General features: G+C 35.5%; 1 protein-coding gene and 1 long non-coding RNA gene across 25 annotated transcripts in view; one reads left to right on the top strand and one right to left on the bottom strand.

Moving 5' to 3' along the window:
* LOC124951172 (nephrin) overlaps positions 1–17,500 on the top strand; it is a 420,175-nt gene that overhangs the window by 228,091 nt on the left and 174,584 nt on the right. The window lies entirely within an intron of this gene.
* LOC124951173 overlaps positions 1–17,500 on the bottom strand; it is an 88,576-nt gene that overhangs the window by 7,332 nt on the left and 63,744 nt on the right. For 2 of the 3 annotated variants that reach the window (XR_007101537.1, XR_007101538.1), the window contains one exon: positions 15,588–15,631. This is a non-coding gene — a long non-coding RNA (uncharacterized LOC124951173). Of the gene's footprint in view, positions 1–14,985; positions 15,469–15,587; positions 15,632–17,500 lie in introns of those variants that run through there. The other variant, XR_007101535.1, reaches the window with a different exon arrangement.

The following is a 17,500-nucleotide window of genomic DNA, read 5'->3' as shown; positions in this document are numbered from 1 at the left end:
AAATCGTCCTATATAACGACACCTGGGGACGTTCTATATTTGGAACGACAATTATATTTCAATAAATTTTCGTGTTTACGGTCTCTTTCTATCATTCTCTCTTTCTCTCTCTCTCTCTCTCTCTCTCTCTCTCTCTCTCTCTCTCTCTCTCTCTCTCTCTCTCTCTCTCTCTCTCTCTCTGACGCGTATGTTTAATTACAATCCGATCTTTTCGATTCGATATAATATTACTCTCGAGACAGGATCATTGAACGCGTTACGTTTAATAATTCCTTTTTTTTATCCGCCCCCTCCCACCTTTTGTTTTCTTGTAAATTCGAAGCTCGTTTTTTCTTATAGGAAGAAAAAAAAAAACAAAAAAAAGAAAAAAAAAATAAATAAATGTTCCATTTCATTATCCCCTCCCTCCATCGAATGAATAAACGCCGTGCATGAAGAAACGCTTAAATAAAGGAATTTAAGTATTTTTTGTAAATTTTGTCCTTTTTTTTTTTTAACATTTATCCTCTATCTTCCATCCCACCTCGCCTCCGTCCCTCTCTTCTTCTCTCCTTTCCTCTCCTCTCTTCCTCGCCCCCCACCCTCCTCCCGGATCACGTACATATATTGTTAGGACTTTTACAATTCGACGAATCGACGAAAGAACAAATAATAAAATTGTTATTTCTCGCAAAAAAAGAGAACGATTGGTAACGCTCGTAGTAAAAATAATGCGCATGCGTACTAGAGGACGACAACTAGGCAGGACACGTTATACCACTGATGCTATGACGCACGTAGTAATTCTCCTCTCTCTCTCTCTCTCTCTCTCTCCCTTTCTCTCTCACTCTCTGACGATGGCAATGACGTCGAAACCACCAAAGACATCGACCAATCTCGTATCCTTGACAGATCTGACCTAACTCAGGATCAATTAGAGAGAGAGAGAGAGAGAGAGAGAGAGAGAGAGACGGTGAGAGAGAGGGAAAGAGATAGAAGATAACATACAACCTATTACTTATATGTGAGATCGATCAATTGATAACTGTATCACGTTGAGGATATAAAAGATATATATATATATATATATATATATATCCTGTTAGATCTTTTATATCAAGGTAGGACACTTTATCGATATCCATTTTTAATTGTTAAAGTGTACTTTTGAAGAGAGTATTTTTTCAGTCAAGAAAAAAAAAAGAAAGAAAAAGAAAAAGAATATATATTATATATCATTACAGATACATTATGCAGATAATGTATGTTTCTTTTCTTTTCTCTTTTTTCTTTTTTTTTTTTTTTTTCTTGCTTATTATTATCATCATCATGATCATCGTGAAAATGTAACTAGTAGTTTAATTTTTCCCTTTTTTTCCCTTTCCTTAGGATGGTGAGAAAAGGTGGATAAGCGGTGATGGTGGTAGTGGTGATGTAAGGAGTGGGGAATAATTATTTTCGATTTTCTTCGAAGTTTTCGTTTTTTTTTTCTTTTTTTTTTTTTTTTTTTTCTTTTTTTTTTCTTTCGCCCGTCGATATTATTCGATCCTCGCTCTTCTCCTCTCACTGTCGCAAAGTGTTCGACTGTACTTTGCGCGAACGGGAAAACGAGCTTTTCGAATTTCCAATTATGCAAAGCCGATTTCGATCTAAACAACAACAACTTCTCTCGGTTTTTGTTTTGTTCGAAGTACTCCGGTTAGTTAAACCCTAACTTCGCCTTTCCCTATAACCATCTCCCAGTCTCCTCCCCACCCCCACCCTCCCTCACTCCCGGCTGCCCATCCCACCCATAGAAGGACAACAGCAGAAATTAAAGTATATACCGTTTCTACGTTTAACTGAGATCTTCGAACGTGACTTTACGTTGCTTCTACGAAAGAACGTAATCGCGTTAAAAACGGATTCGTATCTTATCTCAAGAGAAGAAATAAGAAAAAAAAAAAAAAAAAAAAAAAAAGAAAACAAAGAAAAAAGAAGAAACAACCAGAGAAAAGAAAAAAAAAAGGAAAAGAAAAAAAGAAAAAATAAGATCACGAGGTAATCCGAAATAATTAATTCTAGGATCGTAGTACCATTAAAATGATCACATTCAAGATATCACGAAGGTTATATTTTCTTTGTACTCGCGTGAGAGAGAAGAGATAGATAGATAGAAAGACTCGGTTAAACTTCTTTGGAATATTAAAACAGCAGAAGAATCTTACGGATTTTCATCGAATTACGGTTGGAGCTTGGAAAACTGCTTGCGGCGAATTTTCTCTCTCTCTCTCTCTCTCTCTCTCTCTCTCTCTCTATCTATCTATCTATCTATCTATCTATCTATCTATCTCTCATTCTCTGTCTTTCGTAATTTCATCTCTTCTATCTCTTCTTTTTCCCCTTTCCTCCTTCCATTCAACTCCTTTTAGAAGATGCAGAGTCGTATATATATATATATATATATATATATATATATATATATATATATATACATAGATCAAAGTAAAGATCCATCTCTAGTATTAGAGATACTAGACTATCGTAGATGACTTCGATAGATGCTCTACGATATTCGTGATAATAGCTATTGCGTAGATAATCCACATTCGAACCGCACGTTCGCGATAGCGCTAATTAGCTTCGCCGTGTTTTCGCCTCGAGGGTCGAAGGATGAGGTTTTAGTTGGGAGTGAGAAGGAAGAGACTTTGCTCTTCTCTCATCTCCTCTCATCTCCTCTTCTCTCTCTCTCTCACTCATCTCTTCTCTCTCCTCTTCTTTTCTCTCTCTCTCTCTCTCTCTCTCTCTCTCTCTCTCTCTCTTCCATCCACATTCGCTAGCTCTCTATCCAGCTTTCCGCAACGTGGAAACCGCCTCCACCCATTTCATCCACCCACCCACTCACCCACCCACCCTCTTCCACACCCCCTTGCCCCCGAACCGTCATGGGAATTCCGGTTTCTGAGGAAACGGCTCGAAAGCATTCGTGGCTCGAAATGCATTGGTACACGGCTGCAAATACGATCTTTCACCCCTTGGTTCTCTCCTCGGCCTCGTCTCTCTCATTCACCCTTTGCCCCCTTCACAGCCCTCTCTATTCATCAGAAGCAAGCACGGTGTTTGAGCCGCCATTATGACCGCCCTTTCCCCTCGACCGTTTCAAATCTTTCTCTCTCTCTCTTTCTATCTCTCTTTCTCTATCTCAATTTCTCGTACATAAATACATATACATATATATATATATATATATATATATATATATATATCGTAGAAAATCGTACGTACCTTTTCTAAGTACACGACGGTACAAGTCTATGTAATCGCACGTCTCAAACGTGTATATATATATATATATATATATATATATATGTATGATGTATGTATGTATGTATGTGTGCTGCTGTTTTCTCGATCCACATCTCATATACGTTTCCAAATCGAATGTGTCCTTTAAACTTTCTACAGCATTCGTATGCCTAGGTGTTGTGTCAGTATAATGTGTAGAGGATGTGCAACGGAGTTATAACAGCTTGAGAGAAAATACGAGAAGGTAGTAATATACCAGAATTTGCGGTTGAATGGAACGAGCAGATGCTTAGGAACGTGTTTATCGTATTGCGTTCCTTTGTCAGCCGATTATAATACACTAGGATTTGTTGAGAATGTGTATGTGCTTGTGCGTAAAAGCATAGATACATATATACTAACATACATATATACCCGTATTCTACGGGTGTTCTTAGTGAGAGATTTAGTCTCTACATCTTTATCTATATATTCTAATCTCTTCACGAATGAATAAGTATTATATGATTTATTATTATATCATTATTATTATTATTATTATCAGTATTATTTTATTTCTTTTCTCATTAGATTGACGACTAAACGATTATATATATATATATATATATATATATATATATATATATATAAAAAATAATAATGAAATTTCATTATTAATTAGCAAAATGTGAAATCGTATTTTGTTATACTGAAGAATATAAATTCTATTTAAATATTTTACGTGTCGAGTGTAAACATATAGTGTAAGAGTGAAACGGATAGATAGATGGGAGAGAGAGAGAGAGAGAGAGAAAGAGAGAGAAGTAAACACAGTTCAGGCATGGTGGTAGACTTTGTATAGTTTCCAGATGTCGTTGCAACATCGAGATATTCGCATCTGGATGCTGGAAAGCAAAGTGGACACATGCGAGCAACCGGGCGTGTTCACGCGTGTTGTACGTGTTCTCCTCTTCCTCACTTGCGGGGGAGGAGTTGTGTGTGCGTGCGTGCCACTCGTTCCTCCGCGTCTTTCTATTCGCTATATGGTCCTCTCTCTCTCTCTCTCTCTCTCTCTGTCTCTCTCTCTATCTCTCTTTGCGCATACAAACGGTCGCGTCCTTTTGTTAGTATTTGTACGTAAAGTACTGTGTTCACTCGTAGTACGTGTCTCTCCACTACGCGGTAACGTTCCGGAATGGTTGGCTGATGCATTTAAGCTCTCTTACCCTCCTTCCAAGCACGAGAGAGAGAGAGAGAGAGAGAGAGAGAGAGAGAGAGAGAGAGAGAGAGAGAGAGAGAGAAAAGCTCGCTTCGGCATTCTAGCAGTTATTTCGTTCGGCTTTCATTTATTTCGTGCGTTTCGCCTTGCGGAAAGTTCGCGCGATCTTTCGCGTACGAATTCGCCGTGTGTTTTCTCCGGAAATTACGATCAGGTAGGATGTTTCTCTGAATAATTGGAAATTCTCATCGTAAGGATAGTAGTTGCAAATTATTTTCTTCTTTTCTTTCTTGTAAATCTATTTGCATGCGTGCGTGGGCGCGCGCGCGCGCACGTGTGTGTATGTATATATATATATGTATATATGTATATATATGGGTACGATATCTCGTTTGTTTACATACGTTGATATAATTAAATTATATCAAGATTAATATCGTTTCGGTATTTTTTTTATTATTTTCTTCTTTTAATTTCTGCTTTTGATTTTTTTCTTCCAATTATTATTATTATTATTATTATTATTATTATTATTATTATTATTATTATTATTATTAAATTACACATCAAGTATACATCGAGTATATACAGATTAAGTTTTTTAACGTGTGCGTTAAAAAATTGATGCGCGTAAAATATCGAAAATATACATAGCAATAAACTTGTAAATTTACGGCGAATGAAAAGTTTCGATTGAAAAGGAAGAAGGGAGAAAAAGAGGAAAAAGAAAGAAAGAAGGAAAAAGGAAAAAGAAGGAAAAAAGAAAAAAAAAGAAAAAGAAAAAGAAAATTTCCATTTCAACGACGAACCTCGAGCATTCGATCCATTTGCAATTCATCGGATTTTCTCCGATCGGCAAACCGCGACGAATTTTCTCAAGCTCGCTTCTTTCTTTTTGTTTTTTCTTTTTTCTTTTTTTTTTTTTTGGTTTTTTTTTTCTTTTTGCTTCTTTGTTTCAAGCCGCCATTATTTGTACGTAACATACATACGTGGTGTAATAGTGGGTATAGATAGTGTGGGTGTCTACGTCAGAACGACTACGTGTGACAACTATTTTTAAAGATATTCGAATGGATCGAAGATGGATTCGCGTTGTATTCTTCCCTGTTCTTTCTTTCGTTTTTTTTTTCTTTTCTTTTTTTTTTTTTATATCTTTCTTTCTTTTTTCTTTTTTTCTTCTCTTCTCTTCTTTGTTTTTTGTTTTTTGCTTCTCTCTTTTTCCCTTTCATCCAGAAAATCCTATTCTCCGTCACTCATGATGACGACATATTTCTCTTGGGAGAACAATCATCGTCAGACCGACGATATGAGACTTTCGTATGACGTTTTTTTTTCTTTTTTTTTTTTTTTTTTTTTTTTATGTCTTTTCCGAACTTATTCTTTTTTTCGTTCTTTCTTTCTTTCTTTCTTTTTTTCTCCTTTTCTTTTTTTTTTCCTTTCCCTGGTCAAAGTCGAAAAAAAAAAAAAGAAAAAAGAAACAAAAATACGAACGGGAACATTTTTTTCTCCCGCAATAAAATTGAAATCATTTTCAAATGTATCATCGAAGTCAAATGATGATCCTCGAACGAATCGATCGTACGCAGTCAATATATTTCACGTTTTATCGGTATAACTACAAACAGTTATTATTTGCATTACGTTATTTGTATTCGTGATTATTACAAAATTTCGTTGTATAAACTGACGAATACGTAGATGGTTAGATAAATATAATAACCATTGGGAAACGACGATCGTTGCTTTAATTGCAAATTATTTATGAATAAATATATGTACGTACGTACGTACGTACGTATGTAAATAATTTCTTCGTGTGTCATGTATATTTTATGGGTTATCGTTTCGCGATACTTTTTTTTTTTAAAAAGAAAAAAGAAGAAGAAGAAGAAGAAAAGAGGAAAGGAAACAAAAGAAGAAAAAAAAAAAAAAGAAAAGTGAAGAAAGAAAAGAAAGTGAGAATGGAAAAAAACATATCCGTTCATTTTGCCGGTCCGATATTTAAGCTTATACAAATTTCTACCTATGACCTGCTTATTATAAGCAGTCATTTTCACGTCCGGAGGTCGCAAACATATAGGATTATTCTGTACCATTACGTGATATTAGCAAAATGCAAAGCCGTGAATTCGAGTAGTTCTCTCGTGTATTCACGTATAATAATGTAGATTTGCATTATGGTATTGTAGAAGAAAAAAATTAAACAAAAAAAAAAAAAAAGAAAACAAAAAAAAAAAAAGAAAAAAAGAAATTAAAGACAAAAATGAAAAAGAAAGAAAAAGGAAAAAAAGTCGAACAACGAAAGACTCGATCTTCTCTCTTTCTCTATTTCTCTTTCTCTATTTTTTACAAAACATGCAGATTATTCGATTATTACTATTTTATCGTATTATTCACATTAATTATTCATGGAATTGTTTTAAGTCGAGTCGCGATAATCTCTCTTTATCTCTCTTTCGCTCTTTCTCTCTCTCTCTCTCTCTCTCTCTTTTTTTTTTCTTGGTTTTTCATGGTGGTGGTTTCCTACGAAATTCTCTAGAAATTAAAAAATACTACGAATACGCTAAATTGCGATCACTGGTATAAATTCGGTCAGAATGTTGGCTACGGTTTCATCTCTCTCTCTCTCTCTCTCTCTCTCTCTCTCTCTCTTTCTCTTTCTTCTCTCATCGTTGTAATTTGCTTCCCTTTTATAATAATGAGCGAGAACGTTAGTTTGAAACGCGCCCGCACACAATCCTATCGTTTCCTCTTTTTTTTTTCTTTTTTTTTTTTTTTTTTTTTTTTAACTTAATGCAATTCATTTAAATAGATATTTTGCTTCATTATTATCATTATGATTATCTTATTTCTTTTTTTTTTCTCTTTTTACAGGTGAGCACTCGTACGAGCCAATTAAGGATGGAAAACCATCACTCTTTATTCTTTACTCTTTTCCCTTGATCCTCGCCCCCTCCCCCGCCCCCCCACCCCTGCCTCTATCTTCATCAATTCACATCCTCTCCAATACACGAAGGAAGGTGGATCTAAGTAAGTAAGTGAGTAAGGTTAAATATATCGTATATACATAATCATTTGAATTTAATCTAAGTGATTATAATTCAATTCATTATATTTACACATTCATTATGATCATGATGTCATTTTTGTCCCCACATTCTCGTCATCGACAGTTCGAAATGCGAATCTTTCGATAAACTAAGATGAATGCGTTTTAGAATCAGAGTAATAGAATGCAAAAGAATGAAATGTTAATTCGTTCATATTCATATTTAAGATAATCCGTAGAAAAATAAGTAAGTAATTATGTACGACAATGTTGGAAGTCGAAAAGGATAAAAAATCGACGTCAGTGCAAGCGTCTTTAGAAATACGTGCCACTATCCATGAGACTCTCATTATCCATTCGTACCCTTTAACCCCTAACCACCTATCTCCTCCTCCACCTCCTCCTCTTGCTCCTCCTCGTTCCCTTTTCCCGTCCTTTCTTATTCTTTCTTTCTCGGTTAAGAATTTGTTTCGAGAAAACGGTATATGTTGATGTTCCCTCTTTTTTTCCTTCTTTTTTCTTCTTTTTTTTTTTTTTTTTTTTTTTTTTTTTTTTTTTTTGTTTTTTTCTTCTTCTTCCCGCCAGACAATCCCAAGGCTTCTTTTTAATTCGAGCGTCTTCCTTAGTTTTTCGCGGAGAATAAAAAACGAATCAGGGGCTACACGGGGACGGAGAAAGGAGAACGGTGATCAAGAAATGCAAGAGAGAGAGAGAGAGAGGGAGAGAGAGAGAGAAAGAGAGAAGGAGAGGGAGAAAGAGTTCGGTTGTTAATCACAAAAAAAGAAAAAAAGACAGAACGGCCAACTTGTTGATCTTTTTTTATTTATTTATTTATTTATTTATTTATTTTATTTTTTTATTTCTTCACTTTTCTTTTTTTTCTTGTGTATTTTCCTTCCTTCTCCTTTTTCATATTATTTTTTTCTATTCTCGTCCTCAGTCGAGTCGAAGAAGTCGAACGAAGAAAGGGAAAAGACGTAAAAGAAAAAAAAAGAAAAAAAAAAAGAAAAAAAAGAAAAAGAAAATAATAGAAGATGAAAAAGAAAAAGAGGAAGATAGAAATTAGGATAAACGAACGGGGGAACCCGTTCGTGAAGGTGGAGGAGGAGGAGGAGGGGAAAGGAACACGTCCTATTCGCTCTTTTCTTCTTTTCTTTCAGTTTTTTCTCTTCTTTTTTTTTTGTTCTTCCGGTTATCTCGTATCTCCATTAGAAAAAGAAAAAAAGAAAGAAAGAAAGGAAGAAAAGGAAACAGAGAGAGAGAGGGAAAGAGAGAGATAGGGACAGAGAGAGAGAGAGAGAGAGAGAGAGAGAGAGAGAGAGAGAGAGAGAGAGAGGTAATGTCGCGGTGATGATGATCATGGAGAGGTTAGTCACTCCTCCTATTGTTGTCACTCCTCTCTAATAGGCACCAAGATTTCAAAGTTCCCGGCACGAGAAGCATGTCCGTCCATCCGTCCGTCCGTCCGTCCGTTCGTCCATCCGTTCGTCCAACCATACATCTATCCATCCAACCATCCACATATCCATCCGTTTGTTTGTTGTGTTTGTTCGTTCTTTCATTTCTTTGGAGAAAATGCGAACGGAAGATGCGGCTTTTAAAGAAGAAAAGTAAAATGATAAAGAAAGGAAGAGGTCGAGAGGTCGCCCGCGAGGAAGAGAGAGAGTAAGAGTAAGAGAGAGAGAGAGAGAGAGAGAACGAAGCGAAAAATGTCACGTCACTTCCTTTACAGTCTCCTCTTGAACGCACAAACATGCTCAGTTTTTACATGAGTCACCTTCCTTCCTTCCTTCCTTCCTTCCTTCCTTCCTTCTTTCTTTCCTATCTACCTACCTATCCTATTCTATCCTATCCTATCCTATCCTCTTTGATCCTTCGCCATCCTTTTAGCGATCAATTCATATTTTATGACACATCGTAAGATCGCGCGAGTTCACCACATTTTTCTACCTAACTTCTACGGCTCTCTCTCTCTCTCTCTCTCTCTCTCTCTCTCTCTCTCTCTCTCTCTCTCTCTCTTTCTCCCCTCATCATCTTCCACGTCCTCTTCCGGCTTTAAAGTCAACTCGTGTTCGATACTCTTTAGCGGTGTTTCTTTTTTCTCGTAAAAAAGAAAGAAAGAAAGAAAAAAAAAAAAAAGAAAGAAAAAATAAAGGAAACTTCATTCGAGAGGAACAAAAAGAAGGGAAGGAGGAGGAAGGAGAAAAGAGGAAAAAAAGGAAACGGAGAGAGAGGGGGAACAGAAAAAAGAAGAAATGAAAGGAAAATTCTGTTCAATCAATCGGACAAGTTGTGTACTACTTATATATATATATATATATATGGTGTGCAAATAAGTAAGTACTTGGTTGTCTATCAACTTTTTAGATTTTTGGAAACTTCGGTCTTGTTATCATTTATTTAAACAAAGCAGAAAAAGAATGAGAGAGAGAGAGAGAGAGAGAGAGAGGGAAAGAGAAAGAGAATGTGAGTGAAGGAAATGAAGCATACCCGAGAAGTGGACTAATTGTCTCGACCGTTAATTACATTGCGCTTCTCGCTTCCCTCGTAATTTCGTGCAATTACTCGATCGTTGACGACGACGACGAAGATGACGACGAAGACGACAACGACGACGATGGCACTTGTCTCTTTAATTCTCGCAAATTTTAATATGCGCAAAACCGTGATATGAAAAATTTTTCTATAGTCCTCATCCTCCTTATCGTATACCTTTGTCTTTTTCGTAATCATGTGAAGGAAAGAAAAGAAAGAAAAGAAAGAAAGAAAGAGAGAGGGAGAGAGAGAGAATGAGAGAGAGAGAGAGAGAGATAGAACGATGGTGGGATATATATATCTAACGAAAATGTCGAAATATAAAATAAATAACAATTACGATAGAACCTTATTTTATCTTATGGCATCGTCGTCTTCATCATTCAGTTTCACCTTTAGCACTTTACAGATGCGAGACTGAATTTTTCGAATAAATCATGACGAAAATACTTACTCGGTGTGTGCGCTAGGAGCTCTCTCAGTGGTATGCCCATGCACTGTGCCGATAAATTATTCCTCGTGCGGGTTTTCCAACGCTCTGCAGTACTGCCCGTCCGATCCCGCATCCTCTCGTATTGCCCCTCACAGTCCCTCTGGTCTATCCTTCTGCTCCTCCGCACAATCCCCTTTTCCCCTTTGCCAATCTCTCTCACCTTTCTCTCTTTCTCACATTCGTACTCTTTCTCTACGAGCATTCGAGCCGTTCTCTCCCATCTGTGCCGGTATTACACCAATGCAAAATTTATACCCCCTTCCCCCCTATCCTAGCCACCCATCCCTCTCCACTGTTCCTCCTCCTCCTCCTCTTCCTACCCTCCTCCTTCTCCAACCCCGTATTTATTCATTCATTTATTCTACCGGTTTGTTTATACGTGTCTCGCCTCGATGCGAGTAAAACGAGAAATCATTTTTGACCGGTTTGCTCTCACTCTCACTCTCTCTCTCTCTCTCTCTCTCTTTTTCTCTCACTCTCTTTCTCTTTCTCTATCTATTTTTATCTATCTCTATCTATCTATCTATTCGTCCGTCTGTCAATCCGTCCCATGTCTCTTTGCATTTTTCGTACGGTTTTGCGTATTCGCCCGTTCGTCATTTTATTTATTTTTTTTTGTTTTTTTCTTTTTCATCCGTCCCCTCTCTTTTTTTTTTCCTTTTTCTTTTTCCTTTCTTTTTTTCTTTTTTCCCCATAACGACGACGACGACAACGACAACAACAACAACAACAACAACAACAATAACAACAATAACGCGGTTTACAATAGAAATATTGAAAACAAACGATACTCCTTTGGACTTGAAGGTAATGGAGTAGGTCATGCTTTTGTAACAGTTCGTTGAAGAAGAAATCAAGAGAGAGAGAGAGAGAGAGAGAGAGAGAGAGAGAGAGAGAGAGAGAAAGGGGGAGACTAGAAACACGCTTTTGGATTCGAAGATTTCTTTGAAAATAATGGAGGTCGAGGGGTAGCCGAAGACTCGAGTGGAAGTGCTAGAATGGGTATCGATAAACGTTCCTCTTTTACACCTACCTTGCTATCGATATCTCTTTTAACCACCCTCTCTCTCTCTCTCTCTCTCTCTTTCTTTCTTTTTATATATATATATATATATATAATTTTTTTTTCCCCTTTGATCTTGATCATTCACAGTTCATTCCTTCGTAGCGATCTTAATAAACCGTAAAATTTTATTAATTTTAATTATTTAATATTAATCACATTAATTTAATTATTTATAAATCGTCGATTTTATTAGCGAAACAATATGACGTAAGTGAGTACTTAATGGATTACATTTACCTCGAATTTTCGTCTCCCTTTCTTTTTTTTTCTTTTTCTTTTTTTTCTTTCTCTTTCATCTCATTTTCCACGTTATCTCATAATATAATACTATATAGGTATACTTACATACATATATACATGCATATATATATATATATACACACACACACACACACACATAGACATATACACAAACACACACATATTACATATATACATACATATACCTATCGATTTTACAATCTCCTCTTTTATCCTTTTAAATCTTTCGTTATCGCGTTTTCAAGTTAAACGAGTAAGGAAAAGAGAGATAAAGAGATAAAAAGAGAGAGAGAGAGAGGGAGAAAGAGAGAGAAAGAGAGAGGGAAAGAGAGGTAAGGTGGAAGAAGAAAAGGATAAGAAAGAAAAAGAAGAATCACGATTATAAAGCCGGCACACGATTTCTCGATGCTTCGAGTATTCCTTTAGCTTTTCAAAGTACCACTTAGATCGTCGTTACTCCTTGAGCTCTAACGATCTTAGGATCTTCCTTCTACATCTTTCTATCTCTTGGTATTTCTCTCTCTCTCTCTCTCTCTCTCTCTCTCTCTCTGTCTCTCTGTCTCTCTCTCTCTTTCTCTCTTTCTCTCTATCTTTGTCTTTCTCATCAGTGATATGTAACATATCGATAAAAACGTTCTTACCTCGCGTTTTCGCTACGTGCCGGTTTTAGTAAGGACCGACGGTAATGGCTATCAGAAGTGTCAGGGCCTCGAATCCGTATCTGTCGTTAAGGGAAAGCTAACGACACCTTTTATCGTTTATCTCGTCGTTTTCTGGATAAGAAATAATGTCATCTTGAAAAATGCTCTTTGTTTTTTTTTTTTTCTTTTTCTTTTTCTTTTCTTTTTTATTTCACGTTATTCTCTTTTCCTTCTTCTTTCTTTTCAATCTATCCGTGGAAAGCGGAAGAAAATTTCTTTTTTTTTTTTTTTTTTTTTATGAAAAACGACGTTTATTACAAATGGCCAATTATCCGTGATACTTTTCGTAATTTGTATTTTTTTGCTTTCTATTCACACATATATATATATATATATATATATATATATATATATATCTAAATATAATTTAATATTTATAATATTAATAATATAAATATTTGTCGTATATATATAATATTTTTTTTTCGTATCGTTATCACGTATCTAAATATTTTCATTTTTTAGGAAAGAAGATTTACAATTAATTTTGATTTTCTTTATTCTCTCTCTCTCTCTCTCTCTCTCTCTCTCTCTCTCTCTCTCTCTAATATCTCAGTATATAGTTTATCTGAAAGAACGTCTACATTTACTACTTATCGTTAAGAATTAAGTATTGCAATCTAAATCCGATCGTTTATTGAAGTAACATAAGACACCGCAGTGGTCTAGACATTTTCTATTTTTTATTTACTTTTTTCTCAACTTAAAAGATCGATCATTCATTACACATACAAACACAAACACACACACACACACATACACATACACATACATACACACACATATATATATATATTCCCTACAGTTCGTTAGATGAACGATCGGTAGGATTAATCTGAAAGGATTACCAGCACCCTGCTATGGTGAAAAGTCATCTATTAATCACCGATCGGATCATTAACCCTTGGTAAAGACAAAATATGGCGTTTACCTCTAAAATCTTCCTTTTTCACGAGCCAACCCAAACGTAGACTTTACTCCCTTCACGACCCTTCACTACCCTTTAACATCCCCATTCGATTCGTCTCCTCCTTCTCTTCTTCTTCTTCTTCTTCTTCTTCTTCTTCTCTTTCCCGTTTCTCTACTCCTCGAGCAATAGTTTTCTCTCTCTTTCTCTCTTTCACTCTCTCCTAACAAAGAGAAAAGTTCGTGAACTCTCACCGTTACTCCTCGTTCGAAAGCATAAATCTCTTTTTTTTTCGAGAGTGCACGTTGTAATTAGCAAACATTCCGTAGCTCTATTCCGAAATGTTCGGCTCTCGTATTTCAAGGATGTATATGTGCGTCATGTTTATCCGAGTACTTGTATGTATATGTATATATATATGTACAAGTTACATATACTTTTCGCACTGGCCAAGGGTGAGCGTCGTTATATTTTTTCTTTTTTTTCTTTTTTGTCCTTTTTCCTTTTTTTCTTTTCTTTTTTTTTTTTTTTTTTTTTTTTTTTTTTTTTTTTTTTTTTTGCGAATTAAGACATCCGAATAATAAACGCGTATAAGTACTTTGAAATATCGACGTTAGTAATAAAGTTCGTGTCGTAATTCGAATACAAGTGCACTGTTACGCGTTTACTAGCTGCAAACTTGTAAAGATATAATAACGAAACCTCGTCCTCTTTCGCCTTTATCTATTTTTCCCTTTTACATAACTATCCATCTCTGTGTTCATCTTACTTTTTACATTATTATCGAAATAATGATGCTTGTTGAATTTACGATAGAATATCATCCCGTATAATTATTACCATGCTCGATAGGGAAAGAGTATGTGAAAAGTCAACGATAAAATGGTGCACGATTTAACGACTTACACGTCGAATATCTGAATCCTTCGTGTTCGTCTTTTTCTTTTCCTATTTTTTTTTATATTTTTCCTATTTATTTCTCTCTCTCTTTCTTAATTTTTTTTTTTTTTTTTTTTTTTTTTTTTTTTTTTTTTTTTTTTTTTTTACTTCCCGACGGGATTAATTAACGAGTTCTGACATAATACTAAAGTTTCATTAGTTTTCTATAATTCTTATTTTATTCAATGCATTCGATGCATCTCCAAAAAAAAAACGAATACCCACGCTAGATGCAATTTATATATATATATATATATATATTTTTTTTTTTTTCGATTGATTTGATATAGTCGATGACGTCAAACGATGTTGCACGCACGGGACAAACAATTTCGCCAATTACCGAATTTGCATTAAGAGGAAAAAGGAAAGAGAGAGAGAGAGAGAGAGAGAGAGAGAGAGGGAGAGGGAGAGAAAGGGAGGAGAGAGAAAAAGAGAAAGATGATCTCTTTTCTTTTTCATTTATTACTATTATTACTATTATTAATATTATTATTATTATTGTCATTTTTTTAGCACGAAAAAAATTTTTCGAATGTTTATTTCTGTTTCTTTTTTATACTAACACGGTATTATCGGTAATCTTATCTCAATAGATATCATTCAAAGATATCGTTTGAAACAAAACTCAAACGTAAATAATAATAATTACTTATGTATTAATTCATAACAATCGAGTAAGTAATCGAAAGAATGAAATTTGTTACGTTATATATATTTTATTAATTATCCGTAAAAATTATGAGAAATCGTTCGTTCGTTTAACGGTACTTTTCACTCACGATCGAAATTCTCGTAAGGCTGGTAGCGTTAATTAATCGAATGGCGAACGTGTGGCGGCGTCAAAGGGGGAGGAGGGACAAAGTATTGCCGAGCGTTTCGTTTCGTTTCATTTCGTTTCGTTTCGGCTACGATAAAAACTAACGAGAATCGACGAATGCAAATCTCGTTTAGCCGATAACGCGGCTCGATATTTAAATGACTTTCATTAATCTTCGGCGATGCATCCGATGTAACCCGGCGAAGTCATTTAATAAGTCCGCTTCTGGTGTAATCTAAAAATGGATTCATGAGAACAACAGTTGCGTTCCATTTTGCGAAAGGGAGACAGAAAGAGGGATGGAAAGAGAGAGAGAGAGAGAGAGAGAGAGAGAGAAAGAGAGCAGGTGCATACCTTTGATCGATAGTTCTGGATTTGCCGGAAGGAAAGGAAGCCACCTGAAATTCAGGAAAAATAAAATTAAACGAACGTTTCATCTTTATGCTTTTTATTCGACTCTCGTCCATAACCTCCCAGCCCTCATCTCTTTCTCTCTCTTTCTCTCTCCTCCTCAACATCCAACACTAACACCAATATCAACGCCAACACCAACATTTATGAACGGAAAAAAAGAGAGAAAATAATATGAAGTGGTAAAATCCAAGAGAATACGATTAAATTAAAAAAGATGAGATACCTCCTAAGAGATAGGTAGTATAAATAAAATAATTAAGGGTCGGAGGTAGCATTCTCACGGGCAACGAGGTGCTTTTAAAAAAATGTAAACTTGAGAAGGAAGAATGAGAGAAAAAGAGACAGAGAGAAAGAGAGAGAGAGAGAGAGAGAGAGAGAAAGATAGAGAAAGAGAGAGATGACGCTGGTTTAATAATGCTTAGTAAGGAACTTCAGAAAAAGAAAAAAAAAAACAAGAAAAGATTGAAACTTAAGATTTAACGTTAAAAAGAAAAAGAGAAAGAAAGAGAGGGAGAGAGAGAGAGATGAGCAATGATATACATATTCATTTCTCATTCACTTTAAAAGCTACGAACAGATCAATCTGATAATATCAGTCGATCGTATAAAATCATCGAATAAACTTGAATCTATGCTGAAAGATATTGACACGGTACGATGCGTACATAGACTTATGTATCTAACATAAGACACACACATATATATATATATATATACACATATATATGTGTATATATATGGTGTGTGTATATATGTACCTGTCTCTATGATATTATATATTTAGAACACATGCATATCTGTGTAAGTTTATCCGTGTGACGTGCGATATTCCATGAATACTCAACGTACCAACGGGCTTGTACAACCAAGGCGATACTTTTGAATAATTCCATTGTGCAATGAAAATCGAACATTTTTTGGCTCCCTATTATTCTCGTTTCACGTGAAAACCAAACAGGCGAGTTCGAGAGTTTCGGACGTTCTTTTTATTTATAATCGAACGTACAATTGTTTAACAAACAACATTCTTCGTCGATTTTTCATTATATTCTTTTGTTCTTTTCTTGTTCTCTTTTTTTCTCTTTGTTGTTGTTGTTTTTTTTGTCTTTCTTTCTTTCTTTATATATCTATTATCCGGGAAGTAAGAAATGAGCGAAGAGAGAGAGAAAGAGAGAGAGAGAGAGAAAATGAGCAAAAGAAAAGAAAAATGTCGCGTCGATGGATTCGAGATGGTGGGATAAGAGGCCGCCCCCCGGTGGGGAGGAGGAGAAAGAAAAATAAAGAAATTTAAATCTAAAAAAGAAAATGCTAAAGTCGGCAGATTTGATTAAAAGATATTGAAAATGAACTCTGGAAACGTGAGGCCATAAGTTTTGGCTGTTATGTAAGAGAATTAAAAAGGGGGAGGGGATAGAGAGTGGGGCAGACGTATAATGAATGAGAAAGAGAGAGATAAAGAGAGAGAGAGAGAGAGAGAGAAAGAAGGATGAAGAAGAATAAGATTAAGTAAAGAAATGATGGTGGAGTTCGGTGTAAAACGCAACGAAGCAAGAATTCTTAATTATACATATGTAGATGTATATACATATATATATATATATGTATATATATATATATACACATTTATATATCGTCGGCATCATGGTCCCACTGTTTCAAAGGTTCGTCTGGTTCTACGTTTGTGGGTTGTGTAGTTTCCCTCGATAGATATTCCAGTTAAGATAAGATGGTAAGGCGACGACGCGTCTTGTGCATTCTCTAAGAAAGAAGAAGTTGAAGAGAAGCTTTTGAAGAGTAGTCGAGTAAGAAGAAGAAGAAGAAGAAGGAGGAGGAGGAGAAGGAGGAGGAGGAAG

This window comes from Vespa velutina, chromosome 8 (assembly GCF_912470025.1).
Source record: "Vespa velutina chromosome 8, iVesVel2.1, whole genome shotgun sequence".
NCBI lineage: Eukaryota > Metazoa > Arthropoda > Insecta > Hymenoptera > Vespidae > Vespa > Vespa velutina.
Note: the sequence above shows the minus strand (reverse complement) of the source record. Positions and strands in the feature narration are given on the sequence as shown.